The 17,503-nt window shown below is 45.1% G+C and overlaps 1 protein-coding gene across 1 annotated transcript in view; it reads right to left on the reverse strand.

Moving 5' to 3' along the window:
* CAP2 (cyclase associated actin cytoskeleton regulatory protein 2) overlaps positions 1-17,503 on the reverse strand; it is a 140,018-nt gene that overhangs the window by 122,170 nt on the left and 345 nt on the right. The gene's annotated exons all lie outside the window — the stretch shown is intronic.

Below are 17,503 nucleotides of genomic sequence, written 5' to 3' on the forward strand. Positions count from 1 at the left end.
CCCCAGTTGTGCAAGTCTCCTTTTCAGTTGGGCCAAACACATCTGAAATGCTATTATGTCTTTCTTCTCAGAGGCATCCCTTCTGGAGAATCACTCACAGGAGCACTCAGTAGGCCCGCGGTGCCTCTGGGACCAGAAATCTGCCCTCTCCTTCATGCCGGGGCCTTCTCCCAGCTCCTTCTCACCTAGTGCTTTTCCAATTCTATATCCTCCTCTTTCTTGATGTACTTTCTTAACTGTCTTCTTAGTTTCAGAGCCTTGTCTTCTGAAAACAACGTACATGAAAGGACAATTTTTGTGGAGAACGTGCAAGTCTGAAAATACCTTGATTTTGCCCTCACATTCGGTGGTTTGGCTGCTGGTAGGATTCAAGGCTGGGAGTTTTCCTCAGAATTTTCAAGGCATTCCTCCATTGTGTTCCAGCTTCCTAGGTTACTGTCGAGAGGTCCAACGCCGTTCTGATTCTCTGATTTTTCATCCCTTGACGTCTTTGTTTTCCTCTCTGGAGGAAGTTTGTGGGGTTTTGGCCCCAGGGGTTTGGGCTCAGGGTTGATCAAATATTGTCTTTATAGATGATTTTCAAAAGGTGTGGCAAAGATAGGAAAATGGGCATTGTATTCTGTTATCTCTGAGTTTATAAACTAAGTTTGGTGGTTTTCTTTTTTCAAATAAGGTAGTTAGAAACTCCCGTGCTGATCAGTAGAATTATAAATATTTAAACAATTTAAACTCCCTTTAAACCAAGTAAGAATAGCCAGTCAGGATTCTCTCATAAAGTGTCTTGAAATAATAAGGGGTTCTGGAAGCATCTTCCTAGGAGAAAAGCTGGCTGCCATCATTAAAAAGTTTTATTAATTTTATATTTATTTTTATTATTTATTTTATATCATTTTATTTTTATATTTTATTTCATTATACATTATATTATTTTATATTTCATATTTATTTTATATTTTATATTTCTATTTTATGTTATATATTAAATTATTTTATTTATATCTGCATATTTTTATTCACACATTTTATAATTATACTTACATTAATTTTACAATACTATCACTTGAAAATTAAAAACCATTGGCAGTTTTCTAAAACCCATCTTTAAAGTACAGACCGTACTTTTTTTTTACATGAGGGCTCTGGTTTTGGAATCCCTAACTGAAGTTCTCTGGGGAAGAGCTTAATTGTGCTTCGCTTTATTTAGTTCCTACCTGAACACAGGGTTGCTATAAGTAAAGGCATACAAAGTCTGTCACACGATCGGTGATAGATGTGTTAGCTTCTGTTAGGAAGACATCCAATTTGTTTTTGCTATCGGTGCAAACAGATTTACAAACCACTGTGTCAAGTCTCTGTGTAGTCTAAACGCCGGGCAATCACCTAAGAGCCCTGGTCAACAGAGTTGTCAAATCACTATGCTGTACACCTAAAACTACTACACTTCAATAAAAAAAAATAATAATAAGTAAAAAAAAATAACATAAGAGACCTGGCCAATGGAAATGGCTACCTAAAAATTTCAGGTCATACCTTATAATCACACCCTTATCACTTTTTTTCATTGTCTCGGTTTCCTCTATCCATATACTTATTCCACTAAGATTTCTAAGAGTGGTTTTCTCAAGTCCATGGGCAATGGTCACTATAAAATGAAATTTTTGGTATGTAATTAGTAGTTTTGCAGCCCTATGTGTTCCCCCAAACATTTTTTTTAAGTTTTATTTATTTTTGAGAGAGAAGGAGAGACAGCATGAGCAGGGGAGGGTCAGAGACAGAGGGAGACACAGAATCTGAAGCAGGTTCCAGGCTCTGAGCTGTCAGCACAGAGCCCGACGCGGGGCTCGAACCCACAAACCGTGAGATCATGACCTGAGCCAAAGCCGGATGCTCAACCAACTGAGCCACACAGGCGCCCCTCCCCCAAACATTAAAAAAAAATTAGAAATGATCAACATACATTGCATTCGTTTTAGGTGTGCAGCTAATGATTAGATATATGTATACAGTAGTCCAGGGATCTGTTCCGAGATGCTCACGGGAAGCCTGGAGCCCCAGAGATGCCAAACTTCACAGATGCTATGTTTTTTCCTACACGTACATTCCTGCGATCAAGTTTAATTGCTGTATTAGGCAAAGTTAGAGATTAACAAGATAATTGATGACAAAATAGAACAATTATAACAATATACTGCACTGTAACAAACATTATGTAAATATGACCTTTCTCTTTCTCAAAATACCTTCCTGTACTGTACTCATGCTTCTTCTTGTGATGACGTCAGATGATGAAACACCTGTGTGATGAGGTGCAGCGAGGTGAATGACCCTGTGACAGCGGTGTATGGCTATGACTGAGCTCGTGGCCTCAGAAAGAGGATCATCCACTTTCCCACCACAATTGATTGCAGGTAACTGAAACTGCAGATGAGGGGTGGCTACTGTATGAGGGGAGCCTGGGGGACTCAGTTGGTTAAGCATCCAGCTTCGGCTCAGGTCATGATCTCACAGTTCGTGGGTTTGAGCCCCGCCTCAGGCTCTGTGCTGACCACTCAGGGCCTGGAGCCAGCTCCCCATTCTGTGTCTCCCTCTCTCTCTGCCCTTCCACTGCTCACACTCTGTCTCTGTCTCTCAAAAATAAATATTTAAAAAATAAAATAAAATAAAAATGGCGGTGACTTCTGGACATTGCAAAACCATCCCCACAATAAGCTCAATAAGCCAGCACCATACACAGTTAAGACATTTTTTCTTGCATTAGGAAATTTTTTTTTAATTTTATTGTTTTATTTATTTTTGAGAGAGAGAGAGAGAGAGGACAGTGTGAGCAGGGGAGGGTCAGATAGAGAGGGAGATACAGAATCGGAAGCAGGCTCCAGGCTCTGAGCTAGCTGTCAGCACAGAGCTTGATGCGGGGCTCGAACCCATGAACCGTGAGATCATGACCTGAGCTGAAGCCGGACGCTTAACCGACTGAGCCAGCCAGGCACCCCTGCATTAGGAACTTTTAACATCCGCTCTCTTGGCATCTTCCAAATATACAACACACTTTTGTTAACGACAGTCCCTGTGCGGTCGATTACATCCCTGGGACTTCTTTATCCTCTACCTGGAGGCCCTGACACATTTTTGGAACGATTTGTTTGCTTTAAAACAGTCCTCTGCTAAGGACACAAGCACAATCTCTGTGGAATCACATTTGGAAAACGCTTCTTCATCCCTCATCTTTTCTCATCCAAATCATCTTGCGGTCAGTGCTCAGGGGTCTGGTAAGATCTAACTAGTTAGTCTAACCAATTATAGCTGCTTTGAAAATCGCCACCCCCTGGTATAGCGTCGATGGTGCTAAGCCCAGAACCGCCTGTTTGTCTGGGTTACATTCTCCGCATCTAGAAGACACTCCTGCCCACCGGAATCCTGCCTCTTGCTCCCTCCCCGCCAGCACACGCACACCTTGCCCCGCCCCCCCCCAAGTCTGCGCTCTCCAGGGGCTGCGATACTACCTTTGACTCTTCTTGCATCCCCTCTGAGCATTGCCTGCTGCCACACATAGAGAATTCTATAAATAGTTTTTGATTGACTAATTAATTGGCTACTGCTCACTGCCTTTCCCTTGGCCTGCCCACTCACTGGCATGCTCCCAGATCAGGTGGCAAGCCAGACTTTCACAGGAGACATTTCCACTTATTTATTTTATGCTTTAATATATATTTTAAGTTTATTTATTTATGAGAGAGAGAAAGATAGAGCAGGGGAGGGGCAGAGAGAGAGAAGGAGAGAGAGAATCCCAAGCAGGCTCTGCACTGTCAGCTTAGAGCCCAACACAGGGCTTGAACCCACAAACCATGGGATCACAACCTGAGGCGAAACAGATGCCTAACTGATTGAGCCACCCCAGGAGCCCCGAAATTCCCACTTCAAAGAAGATGTTAGGTTAGCTTCTCCCACTTAAAACCACGGTGGCTTCTTCTCATGACGCCCAAGAATACACCCACCCTCTGGAATGTGAACCCTGGCTTTTCCACAGCTCTTTTTTCTTCTTCAGGATTGCACGGTTTTTAAAACGCTACACCGTCCAAAGGATTTTATAAATTGCTCACAGCAAGTTCATAAAACAAGCAAGGGTGAACGCTACTGCGGGAACATTCTCACGTTCATGACGGCTGGGTCTTCCAGGTTCCAGACCGCTGGGTGAAGCTGTGGCCTCATTAGGCCAAAGGTACAGAAATAATTGTGGGGAGCATTTCTCCTCTGACTCTATAAGGGAGACCCAGATCCAAGGGAGTCCAAAGATCACGAGGCTATGCTTACACAGAAAATAGACTTGAGGTGACAGGAAACGGAAGACTCTCTAACCTTTTCTCGTGGGCTTACATGTGAGCTCTCTGCAAAGACCAGAGTCACCCTGGACTCCTTTCTCTATAAATCTGCCCGAATGAAAGATCTGTTGAACTACCATCAAACCAGACTATCCTAGGTGTTAATTTCTCTCTATATAATACTACTATAATAATTACCTTCTTTCCTTTCTCTAGAAGCTAACGATTATTGGGGGAAGGAATCGTGCAGTTCAGTACTACTGATGGGGCGACAGTATCTGTAGCAGAAACAAACCACCATCTTCATTCCTTCCTTCAGGACTGGCTCGCTGAATACTCTGGGTCCGTTCAGGTAGTTAGTTGCCGCCATCTTCCAAGCACAGTGCTCATGGGTAGAAAATCAAGGGAAATTAAGATACATTTCTGGCCCAGCTGCCGTGGGAGGGGGCTGGAAGGAGACCCTGTCCAGTCAAACCCAGGGAGTCGGTTCTCTAAGAGACACATGCGCGTTGTCAAGACAGCCGTCTTTCTACCTTTCGCTTCCCCGCCTGAAGAGCACTTCTGGGCTGAGCTTCTGGTCAAACATCAAAAAGTAAAAAAAAAAAAAAAAAGCCACCATTTTCTTTTTATTGCAAAGAAGTTTCAAGTGTGTCTGAATTTTGAGACAGTAATATCAGAATAGGAGAGATCAGAGTGTTACACAAATAAAAGAACACTTTTAAACTTTTCACAAGGCTGGAGAAAAGCTATGAGATGAGATCCTGATTAGCCAACGAATTCCTCCAAAGGTCCCACTGCAGAGAACAAAGGCAAGCTCTCTTCAAAGGGCTCCCCATCCCCACCACCAACCCCCTATAACTCACGGGGTCCTAAGACCCAGTCACAGATACAACTCATGCCTCCCCAAACGTGCCCCCTCCTCCACACTGCTCGCTCTCCTCTCCCACCCGTCTGCTGCTACCCCTGCCTCAACGGTCCTTCCCGGCACTGCCGCACCCATTCTCTACATCTCACCTCTTATGAGAGGCCACCCAGAGTCCCTCATATCAGAGGTAAACTCTTTACCTCCTGCCATTTACTTCCTGTCATCTCCACCAAATCCAAAGCTGGATATAGAAGGGTAAAATAATCAAACACACGTAGAAAGGACTTCCCCATTTCATGTGCCTTCTCTACTCTGGTGGTGTCCCTTCTCAGGAGCATCCCTGATCCCGTCCTGTGATATAAATATCTCTCGTCTAAGTTGGAATCTCTGAAGATAAGAGGTGAGGGTGCATACCTTGATAGAGTAGAAAAAGCATTTTGGTATCGGGGAACCTTAATTTGAGACCCAGTCCCTTAACTGGCAGCCTACATACCTCTGGGCAGGTGATTTAACCCATCTGGGTCACAATTTATTCACTTCTACTACACGAGTTCATTCCCGTGTCTTCATTCGCTGATTAAGAAAATTGTATGCAATTTGAGATGTGTTCTGTGCTGGCTGCTGGGGCAGACCACTTGGCTGCTGGGGCCAGGCCAGCACGCCAGGACACTGGGCTGTAGGGAAGTGGGCCATTTCAGCAGAACAGAGCCCCGTGGGAACCAAGGCCATGGGGGATGTCTAAGTATATCTTGAAGGCTGGCTCTGTGCCCTGTGGTAGAGATGGGTAAGGCCAGAGCCATAAAAGCATAGAGTCTGAATGCTGAGTGGACCAGAACAGATCCCTGTTTCACTCCCCCGGCAGGAAGTGTGAACTCTCTTAGCTAACTAAGTGAGACTCTTCCCTGAAAAGAAGCTCTCCTCCAAGTCACATCATGACCCATTTCTAAGCCCCTATGCTTGCCTATGTCCCTACACTGCCGTTTTGCTCCTGTTCAGGCCATGGAAGAGGTATAGGTTGGGAAGGTGTTTCTAGGAGTTCCCCAAGGGTCACATCTTGTCAAGGAGACATGGATACCCCAGTGGCTAAGCTACAACAGCCTGGGAAGGGCTTTCCTGGACCTCCGTCCCTCCAAAAAACAATGTACTGCTCTCCTTGTGGGCAGAATTTCCCACAAGTCAATAATAAGACAAATACTCCAACTTAAAAATGCCCAAAATTGGGCGCCTGAGTGGCTCAGGAGGTTGAGTGTCTGACTATTGATTTCAGCTCAGGTCATGATCTCATGGTTCGGGAGATCAAGCCATGCATTGGGTTTTAGGACTGACAGCATGTAGCCTGCTTGGGATTCTTTCTTTCCTTCTCTCTGCCCTTCTTCCACTCCTGTGCATGCTCTCTCTCTCTCAAAATAAATATCTAACATTTTTTAAAATGACCAAAATATTTGAACATGTTTCCAAAGAAAATTTGCAAATAGTCAATTTTAGTATATAGTGCATATGCTCAACGTCCACAACCAACAGAGAAATGCAAGTCAAAACCACAACAAGACCCCACTTTGCAGCCATGAGGGTGGCCAGGGCCATGAAGCCAGATGATAATGAGTTGAGTGCCAGTGAGGACGTGGGGAAATCAGAACCTTCCTACACTTCCGGTGGGAATGTGAAATGGTGCAGCTGCTATGGAAACAGTTTGGAAGTTTCTTAAAAAGTCAAGTATACATCTGCCATGTGACTCAGCCATACCATTTGCATTATCTACTCAAAAGAAATTAAAATACATGTCTACACACAGAAACACCATACAAAATGTTCATGGCCTCATCACTCATAATAACTAAACATGACAGAACAGCCGATAGCAGGAAAACAAAATGCAACAGACCCATACAGCGGAATACTACTCAGCAGTAAAAAGGGAAGAAGTCCTGATACGTTCTACAACATGCACGAACCTCAAAAAATTATGTTTCTATTTTTTAAAGTTTATCTATTTTGAGAGAGGGGGAGAGGGAAAGAGAGACAGACGCCAAGAGTGTGCTTGAGTGGGGGAGGGGATGAGAGAGAGAGAGAGGAAGAGACAGCCTGAGGCTCTAAGGACCATGAGATCATGACTTGAGCTGAAATTATGAGTCAGATGCTTAACTGATAGGGCCACCTAGGCACCCCCGACAAACAAGATGTTAAGTGAAAGAGCCAGACACAGAAGTTCAGGTATTGTACAATTCCATTTATAGGAATATCCAGAAAAAGCAAATTTCTAGAGACAGAAGGTTGATTAGTGGTGGCCCAGGGCTGAGGCTAGATTGGGAAGGGAGTAGAAAAAGGCACAAAGTTTCTATTCGAAGTGAGGGGACTGACTTAGGACAGGATCATGGTGGTAGGGGCAGAATACTGGAAATGTACTAACAGTCACTGAATTGTGCACTTATAATGGGTGACTTTCATGGTATGCAAAACTGTACTTCAATGAATACTGTTTTCAAAAACAAGTACAATCGATCCTTGAGCCACGCAGGGATTAAGGGCACCAACAATCCCCAAGCAATTATAAATCCACGTAGAACTTTGGATTCACCCCAGAACTTAACTACTAATAGCCTACCGCTGACTGGAAGCCTTACCGGTGGATTAGCACACATTCTGCATGCCGTATACATTATATACTGCATTCTTACAATAAAGTAAGCTGGAGAAAAGAAGATGTTAAGAAAATCATGAAGAAGAGAAACTATGGTTCGAGCAGCGTATTTTCTGTATTTATTGAAAAAGTCTGCACTAAGTGGTCCCGCGGGTTCACACCTGTGTTGCTCAATCGCCAGTTGCATGCTCCCTTTTAATAAACTTCTGGTGGAAAACCATTTAAGTCAGAGTGACCTTTGCTGCTGCTCTCCCCTCCCAGCAAAGACACAAATGGTAATTACCCTCAACCAGAGCCTGCTCGGAGGGGCCTCGGCCTGGCTCCCGGAACCTGCTGCAGGGGGCAAAGTAGAGCGGTGGGGGTCGGCACAGCAGCAGAAGCACCGGGCAGAAGTGGGGCCTCCGAAGAAATGCAGATTCCTGCCCCCCCCCCCTCCGCCCCAGCAATACTAATTTAGCGGTTCTGGGTGTTCCTAGCAATTTGCATTTCTCAGAAGCACACTTCAGAGTAGAAGGCCCCACGCTTCAGGAAATCTGCTCATAGAAATGGCCCGGGATACCATGGGAGCATGTGTGCATGGGGCGGGGGGTCGAGAAGGGTGGGTGCTCAGCAAGACCTGGGTTACTTCCCAGGAGGCCCTTCAAGTGCAGCTAGGAGTGCGCCCGAATCTCGTTCTCGAGAGCAGGAAGTGGAACAGATGCATCCCGGAGCCTTAGACCCAGCAACGGACAAACTGTGCCAAGACAGAGACGCACCGCAGCTAGAAAACACTTCCCGGGCGTTCAGTATGTGCCAGAAGCTGCGTAAGAGCGCACGGGGAAACAGGAGTGATCCACAGCAACTGAGCGGAGAGCGTGGGAACTTACCACCCGGGGGCAGAGGGCTGGAGAAGGTCTGAGAAGGGAGGAGAAGGAAAGGGATCTGAGCCGGGAGCACAGGGATGGAGGGGGGCTGCGAGGGAAGAGAGAAGGCACAGGGTCTCCGATGCCTGTCTCAGGGTCAGACGGACAGAGAGAATGGGGCTGTGGGCAGGGAGGACCTCGGTGGGAAACCCTGAATTCGAAGCGCCTTCTGAGATGACAGCTGGTGGCAGCAAGCAGGGAAGGGAAGCCCAGGGGACTTCTGGAGGTGGAAGTACAAGCATTACCTACCTAACAAGAAAAACGGCCTTGGGATTCTTGGGAAGCTCAGAGGGACAGGAGGAAGGGAGTTTCGTGAACTAGAACCTGAAGGCCAAGGGTCACTATTGTAATTTATCTCTGAATGCTCCTCGGCACTCATCACAGTGGTCTGCACACAGTGACTGTTCCCTATGGCACATGTCACCCCATCTCCGATCCCCCAAACGCGGTGACACCACATCTCGTGGTGACACCACATCTCGAAGGCTCTGCCGCACACAACCCATGAAAACAACAGCGACACTCATGACTGAAAGCATAGAAGGGGATGTCATTTCAGACGGTCAGTTACTTCTCACAACTTGCCGTGTAAAGAATGTCACGTCTTGGGGGCTCCTGGGTGGCTCAGTGGGTTAAGCGTCTGACTCTTAGTTTCAGCTCAGGTCAGGATCTCTTGGCTTCATGGATTCGAGCCCCACATCAGGCTCCGGGCTGGCAGCGCAGAGCCTGCTTGGGGTTCTTTCTCACTCCCTGTCTCCCTGCCCCTCATACACTCACACTTTCTCTGTCTCTCTAAAAATAAATAAATAAACTAAAAAAAAAAGAAAAAAAAGAATGTCATGTCTTCCTGGGATAATGAAGACAGTAAGGTTTGCCGAAATTCCTTCTGATCTCAGAGTTTACTGGCATTCGCTGTAGGATTTATACACAGTTGAATAGCAGATTCGGCAACTCTCTTAAAAGGAAAACCAAGGATCAGTTTCAGATCAAGAGCTAAGCCAGTTTTGTTCATGACGTTTGTTAACAAACGTGAGTGTGATCCCTTGATTTAGAAGAGCCAGGTGGTGTGTGGTCCCAACCCGCTCCTGCTTCTTCACAGTGTCTCCAGCCCCCTGGGTCTACTTTTGTACTTGACTTCTCTTTATCATGTGTAACAAAATTGGAGGTTTCAAACTGAGCTGTGGACCACCAAAAGACTACAAGCTCTTCTTTTTTGTTGTTCTTTGGAGCAGGAAGCCCAAAGTAAAGGAGACATAAGAAAGTGGGCGACACAGAAGGAAGAGAATGGGGGAGGGGGTGGGGCATGGGGGAACGGGGCATGGGAAGGCATCAAAAGGAGGAGGGAGCTACCAGTGCCGCTCAAGAGGGAATTGGCCCAGGGCACCTGGGTGACTCTGACGGCTGAGCTTCTGACTTTGGCTCAGGTCATGATCTCACAGTTCCTGGGTTCAAGTCCTGTGTTGGGCTCTGTGCTGACAGCTCAGAGCCTGAAGCCTGCTTCAGATTGTGTGTGTGTGTCTCTCTCTGCCCCCTTCCACTTGTGCTCTGTCTCTCTCTGCCTCAAAAATAAATAGTAGTTAAAAAAAAAGAGGGAATTGGCCCATGACAGCCTATCTCTAAACTGTGTTCAAAACATAAAAAGCAACTCCCTGACTCTAAAAGATAAATAATAGCGGGTGAATTGAGAAAAGCAAGCCAAACTTGAAAAGGGGATTTATTTGGGAATGTGTTTCTGGTTTTGTTTTTTCCTTCTCTTTTCTCTCCAGGGTTGATCTAAGTGTGGAGCTATGCGGGGGGCTCAGGCAACAAAATCTTCAAGAGAATCCTCCTCTGTTTGGCCAGAAGACCTGGGAAGGAGGTCCTGCAGGTGGAAAAATGTGACAGAAAGTCCAACGGTATGTGTGTGTGTGTGTGTCTGTGTGTTTTAACAGAGATTTAGAAAACGCCTGTTGGCAATATCCAGACACTGGAATCGTTCATTTTCTCACCCCTAAAGCTGGTATTCTGAAATGTCCCCCTTTTCTGTCCTTTCTTATCCCCTAGATTTTTATATCCTTGACCAACAGTTTAGTAAAAATGGGTGAGAAAGAGTCCTTTTTGATAAAATGAACTAGGAAGCCGGATTAGAGATAGCCTTTTCTTATGTAAAATGAGAGAAAGGTGCTTATGGAAAAGAAGGTAGGAGAGAGAATCTGTGTGTCTAGGGCACACCAACTCTCAAGAAGTCTAGTCTTCAGGAAAAGGACGCAGGGAAGAGGGGGGTTTGGAAACTGACTTTCTCAAGGCACCAGGTGCATGTACCTGGGAGAAGTCCTTGAATACAGTGTACACAGTGTGGAGACTGTTGGCCTAAAGCAAGAAGCTCAAAAATGAGTCCCACCCCTAATTCCATCCTACCTAGACTCACTGGCATTAGCAAACCTCTTTTCCAAAGTTTCCAGGGACTGGAGAACTTTCATTAGCTAATTGTTCACCTTCTACTGAGAAGAGACCCTGAGCAAAGAGGCATCCTGGAGAAGGGAGAGGCTGTTCTAAATCTTTTTAAAAATGTTTTTTATTTATATTTTAGAGAGAGACACACACACACAGCATGAGCAGGAGAGGGTCAGAGAGAGAGGGAGACACAGAATCGGAAGCAGGCTCCAGGCTCTGAGCTAGCTGTCAACACAGAGTCTGATGCGGGACTCGAACCCATGAACTGTGAGATCATGACCTGAGCCAAAGTCCAACACACAACCGAGCCCCCCAGGCGCCCCAAGGAAAAGTCTGTTCTAAAGCAAGGCGGACAAAGGGGCTGGAGGGCTGTCCGCGGAGCATGCCATGAGAGCATGAGCAATGAAGCAGAAATGGAAATGAAGGAGGAACCAAACTGGAACTTTACAAATTCTGGCTAAATATGTGTGAACCTGCGTTGTACCCCCGAAAATCTCCAGTCACAGCTTCTGGCATGCTGGAGGATGATAACCAGGAGTAGCTGGTCTGCTGAATGCCAAGGAACCAAGTAGGTGGGCTCTTCTGTCCACCTACTTACTAGGGCGGTCGCAGGGGCACCCTGCCTCTGGACGGAGGTGAGAAGCAGTCCCAGACAGTATTAGTAGAGGCAAAGACCGCCCTCTTGTCTTCCCAACCCCCTGGGCTTCTAAACTGAGAATACAAAAAATGGAGAGCCTCACCTACCTATCAGACTATCATCAGACTGAAATATGCATTCACCCCTTGGAAACCTAGTACTGGCAGATCCGGCTCATTTTTCTTAGTGTGGTCCACTTTGACTACTTCTTTTTGCCACAAGGTATCTGGTAAAAGTCCAGTGATTCTAAATGGAAACAAAGTTAGAACTAATGATGACTACGACCTAAGAAGATCATTTGAGATCTACGTGCACCGCCTAGGTCACCTCCTGTTCACTATACCCTCCTTCACGGATGCTCCTCTTCACAGCCCCAGTGGTCTTCACTGGGCTGGGCATGCAGCAGTCATTCAACACAGAGGAAGGGAGAAATAATGAAGGGATCCCAGAGTCTTTCTGGATTTCCATGTGGACTGATACTAAGTAATGAGGGTTATTTTCTCATTATAGTGTGTATACGTGTACAAGTATATACAATGTCCCCTACAGACTAGGTTCCTCTCTGGTGTCTCCAGCATCCGGCTTCTCCAGGGACCACTTCCCTCTTCAATACTGCCATGAAGACCACCTCACATCTATTTTCAGCCCCCACAACCCTCCTGTTCTTTTGTGTGTGTGTGTGTGTGTGTGTGTGTGTGTGTGTGTGTGTGTCTATCAGAACTAGAATCAATTTTAGATCAGACTTTTACATTGTAGAATGGCCTTTAAATTCTAGAAGCTGGGGACTAATAGGAACCTCAAACGTTACCTGATTCATCCTGTCATCAGATAAGTGTGTGAATTAAAAAAATTTTTTTTAACATTTATTCATTTTTTTGAGAGAGAGACAAAGTGTGAGTTGGGGAAGGGCAGCGGGAGAAAGAGACACAGAATCTGAAGCAGGCTCCAGGCTCTGAGCTGCTAGCACAGAGCCCACTGTGGGGCCAGAACCCATGGATCGTGAGATCATGAGCTGGGCTGAAGTTGGACACTTAACCGACTGAGCCACCCAGGCGCCCCAGATTGGTGTGAATTTTCAATTGGGACAACTTTGCCTTCTCCACTTGGCTAAGTAGTCAATGAGAAGCCAGAACCGTTAGACAGCTAACTAATGAGACAGCTCAGGTGAATCCTTATTATTAGAAATCCACAATAATCAAAAGTTCTCCCTCTGGTTTTAGAATACTTGTTTTGTCTCTTCCTATACAGGGCTGTCTCCTGACAAGGAAAGTCCCATTATTCAGCTATAAAGTCCCATTATATAACTTCTCTGTAAAAGAAGCTATGTTATCCACAAGTGGGAAAAGGGTCTATTTCAGAAAACCAAAACAATATGAAATTCCCATGGATATAAAGGCTCATGGAGAAAGACAAATATTGTGTGATTTCACTTACATGAGGCATTGAGAATGGGCAAATTCATAGAGACAGAAAGTAGAATGGTGGAAGCCAGGGGCTGGGTAGGGGGGTGGGGGGTTATCCTTTGACAGGGACAGAGGTCCAGTCTTAGTGATTAAGATGTTCTGGAGATGGATGGTGGTGACAGTCATACAACTTTGTGAATGTCCTTCATGCTGCTGCACTCTACACTCAAAAATGGTTAAAATGGTAAATTTTATGTTATGCATATTTTACCATTAATTAATTTTTTAAATGTTTTATTTATTTTTGAGAAACAGAGAGAGACAGTGTGAACAGGGGAGGGTCAGAGAGAAAGGGAGACCCAGAATCCAAAGCAGGCTCCAGGCTCTGAGCTGTCAGCACAGAGCCCGACGTGGGGCTCAAACCCCCAAACTGTGAGATCATGACCTGAGCCAAAGTCGGACACTTAGCCGACTGAGCCACCCAGACGCCCCTTTACCATTAACTTAAAAACAAACTTAGAAAGGCCCTTATAATGGCCTACTCTGACCTTACAGTGCTTCTTCTCTTCCTGCCTACAAGTAGAAACACCCAGAATGAAATTCAAAAGCTCAAAGCCTGAGTCAAGGCAGGCCTAGAAAGTGCCCAAGGCTAACACCGCCAGGTTTCCAACGGGTTTGTTGTTGCCAGAAAAAACAAACTAAGTCATATTAGAAACACTGGACTGCCCAGCGGGGACAGACATACAAGGAAAATACTAGCAACGTTTAGAAGCCATTTCTGTACCTTGCTGTAAGCCATGTCCCTTCGGCTTAAGAAGGCGGTCCTCCATCCGGTCCTAAACCCAGGTGATAAAAGGCAATGAAGGTGCTCATAGGGACTGGGAAATTCAGCTGTCCAGTTTCAGATTCGTGTTTTTCCACAATTCTTGGGACATGAGATAACAGATATTGCCACTAGAATCTAAATGGACTGAGAAGGTGGGACCTCAGTTCTATTCACTTGGTTTGGGGGGGATGAAGAAGCTGGGGATGCACAAGTCAGAAGGGCCAACTTTTTGGTTTTCCTTCTTGTCATTAAAATATATGATCCAGTCACACCACAGAAGAAGAGAAGAACCCTAGCGCACGTGTGCCAAGACGCACGGAAGAAAGTCTTCAGAGGAGCACACTTCATAACAGCAACATATGGGAGCCAGGCCAGATGCCCACCAATAAGAGGGTGGACGCCTACACCGTGGCTCATTTGCTAACAAGTACTATGTAGCTGCCGCAACAAAAGAGAGATTTCTAGAAATTTTCATGTTGAGGGTTTTTTAAGTGAGATTATATACACTTTTTTAAAAATTTCTAAATTTTTAAAAAGTTTATATTTGAGAGAGAGCATGCATGCATGCATGCATGAGCAGGGGAGGGAAAGAGAGAGAGAAAAAGAGAGAGAGAGAGAGAGAGAGAATCCCAAGTAGCCCTACATGGGGCTCAATCCCACCAACTGTGAGATCATGACCTGAACTGAAATCAAGAGTCAGATGCTTAACCAACTGAGCCACCCAGGCGCCCCTGCACCCATTTTATAAATTAAAAAACAGTCAAACCTAAATAACACACAGTTTAGGAAGACATGCCTATGTCATAAAACAGTTTTACAATAAAACCAGGAATTAAGACAAAATTCAGGGTTGGAAGGGACACGGAAGGGCACAGGAGACGAGCACGAAGATGCAAGAGAAGATAACAACATAGTGGGTTTTTTTTCTAGTTTCTGTATATTTTCTTTACTGAGAAGTAAGACATATGAAACAATTTGCCCACAATCCAGTGATATTTGGAATCATCATCACAGTCGATTTTAGACCATTTTTATCAACTCAAAGAAAAACCCTATAGCCTTAACTATCACCTCTTTACCCTCAATCCCCAGCTCTAAGCACCCACTCATCTATTTCCTGCCTTTATAGATTCCCCTATTCTGGACATTTTCATAGGAACAGAATCAAACAGTATGTGGTCTTTTGGGACTTGCTTTCTTAGCTTAGAATAATGTTTTCAAGGGTTACACATGTTTTAGCATGAATCAGTACCTCATTTCTGTTTATGGTCAAATACCATCCCATATGTGGATAGACCACATTTTATTTATCTGTTCATCGGTCCACGGACATTTGGTTTATTTCCATGAAACTCCACCACCAATGAGTAAGAGTTCCAGTTCCTCCACATCCTTACCAGCCATAACCATCTGATCTTTTCATTCTAGCATCCTACTGGGTATGAGATGGTACCTCAGTGTGATTTTGATTTGCACTTGTCTTATGAATAATGGTGTTGCGTAGCCTTTCATTACTTATTGGCCATCCACATATCTTCTGTGGACACATGCCTATTCAGATGCTTTGACAATGTTTATATCGGGTTATTTATCTTTTTTATTATTGAATTGTAAGAGCTCTTTATATATTTTGGACATGAGTTCCTTATCAGAGACATAATTTTAAGATATTGTCTCCCATTCTGTAGGTTATCTTTTTACAATTATCTGGTTCTTAAGTCCTAGTTTTTAGTGCTATCATGGGATCACAGATGGCTATTTGAACATAATGGTTATAGTTTACACATACATAGCATATTATTTTTATGTGTAAAAATATTACATAATTAACAAAACCAGCACTTCATGTATAAAGATGTCTGTTAGGAAATATTCAAGGCAAAACAAAACACTGTAATGCCCAGATAAGTTAATACTATTCTTGAAGGTATTTAACAACTCCTGGGCATGAGTGAGGCTCTCGGACAATCTGGCCCATTAATCCCGGCAAAGGCTCTGCTCCAAACCATCACGTGGTAGGTGGATGTAGCAAATTCCTGGCAACAGGACAAACCTGCCCCATCCCCTTCCTGGTTTTGTGTCTCCCTCTCCTCTTCCAAGCTAAGAATTATTTTTACATTTTTAAATGCCTGAAAAAAACAAGAATATTTCATGCCTGGTAAAAATTATGAACTTCCGATTTCAGCATCCATAAATAAGGTGAAACACAGCCTCACCGTTCCTTTACGTATTGTCAATGGCTGCTGTTAAGCTGCAACAGTGGAGTTGAGTAGCTACTAAAGAGACCACATGGCCAGCAAAACCCTGCCCCGTTATCAACAAACTAGGTTACTTCTCATTTCCACAAAGAGCACCAAACCCCTGCTTCCTACCAGCCGTGGCACCTCAATGGTGGCCTTCCTGATTTCTCAATTTCTTTTTCTCTTTAATAAATACGACACCTCGATTCTAATTTTATTAAGGACTTTTAGATATGGGAATTCATGGAACAGTCTTTCCTTGCAAAATATGCTCTATCTTCAAGAACTATGGTCCAGCCACACTCAAGCTATTGAGTTAACTCCTTTAATGAACTTTTCTTGCCTGCTCCTTATATGCTGTAAATGAAGGACGGTTTGGGGATGAAAGAACAATCAAAACCCCCCACCCTTGCCCTCAAGAGGCTTATAGTCTAATTAGGCTCTAGTAACTACCAGCACAATTTCCCCAAAGATCACCTCACTCTTGCAATCTTACATTAAGTGAGCTTAGATTACTTTACCAAAAACTATAAGGCATGTTCCTGAAATTAAAAGAAATCCATATAAGCAGTAAAGAAATAGTGCCTGCAAACAATTTCTGGTAAACTCTAGTACCCGAGGTCCTTAGACTTCTGCACTGCCCAAGACTCTAGAACCAAGCGTTCTTGATTTTTTTGCTAAATGTTCAGTCTCTGCTTTGGCCCTGTGGACCCAATCCTAGCCCCATCTCCCAAATGCAGTCACTTCTATTTACTCATTTTAAAGAACGCATCGGTTCAAATGCTGCCGAAACTCGCAGCCTGTTTGTGATGCCCCACACCACTCCGATGAGAAGAAAGGAAAGGCCATCCGCACACGCAATTTGCCAGACCCTACCGGGGCTGAGAACTCAGCTACTGGCCCACGGACAGTCCTCTCCCCAAAAGCAGTCGGGCACGCAGCTGTGCGAGATGCCCCATTCCCAAGAGCTCTCCCGCAAAGCCTCAACTGCCTCTGCATTTTTAAAAAGTGACTCATTGCCTAAGTCAGGTTCAGCAGGGAAGCCAGGTCTGCTGCTTTCCAGCACTTTCCAGTCGAGGTGCCCACTTGACCCCACCCCCTGGCCCCCGTCCGCCCCCGTCTCCGCGCGCACCCGGAGCCAAGCGGGCCAGAGCCCCCCGCCCCCAAAGTTAAGGGGGACCGGGGCAGCAGCGCCGGGAGGCTAGGCCCTGGCCGGCTCCTTCCCGCGCCTACCCCGGGCGCC

Source organism: Suricata suricatta, chromosome 7, assembly GCF_006229205.1.
Source record: "Suricata suricatta isolate VVHF042 chromosome 7, meerkat_22Aug2017_6uvM2_HiC, whole genome shotgun sequence".
Classification (NCBI taxonomy): Eukaryota; Metazoa; Chordata; class Mammalia; order Carnivora; family Herpestidae; genus Suricata; species Suricata suricatta.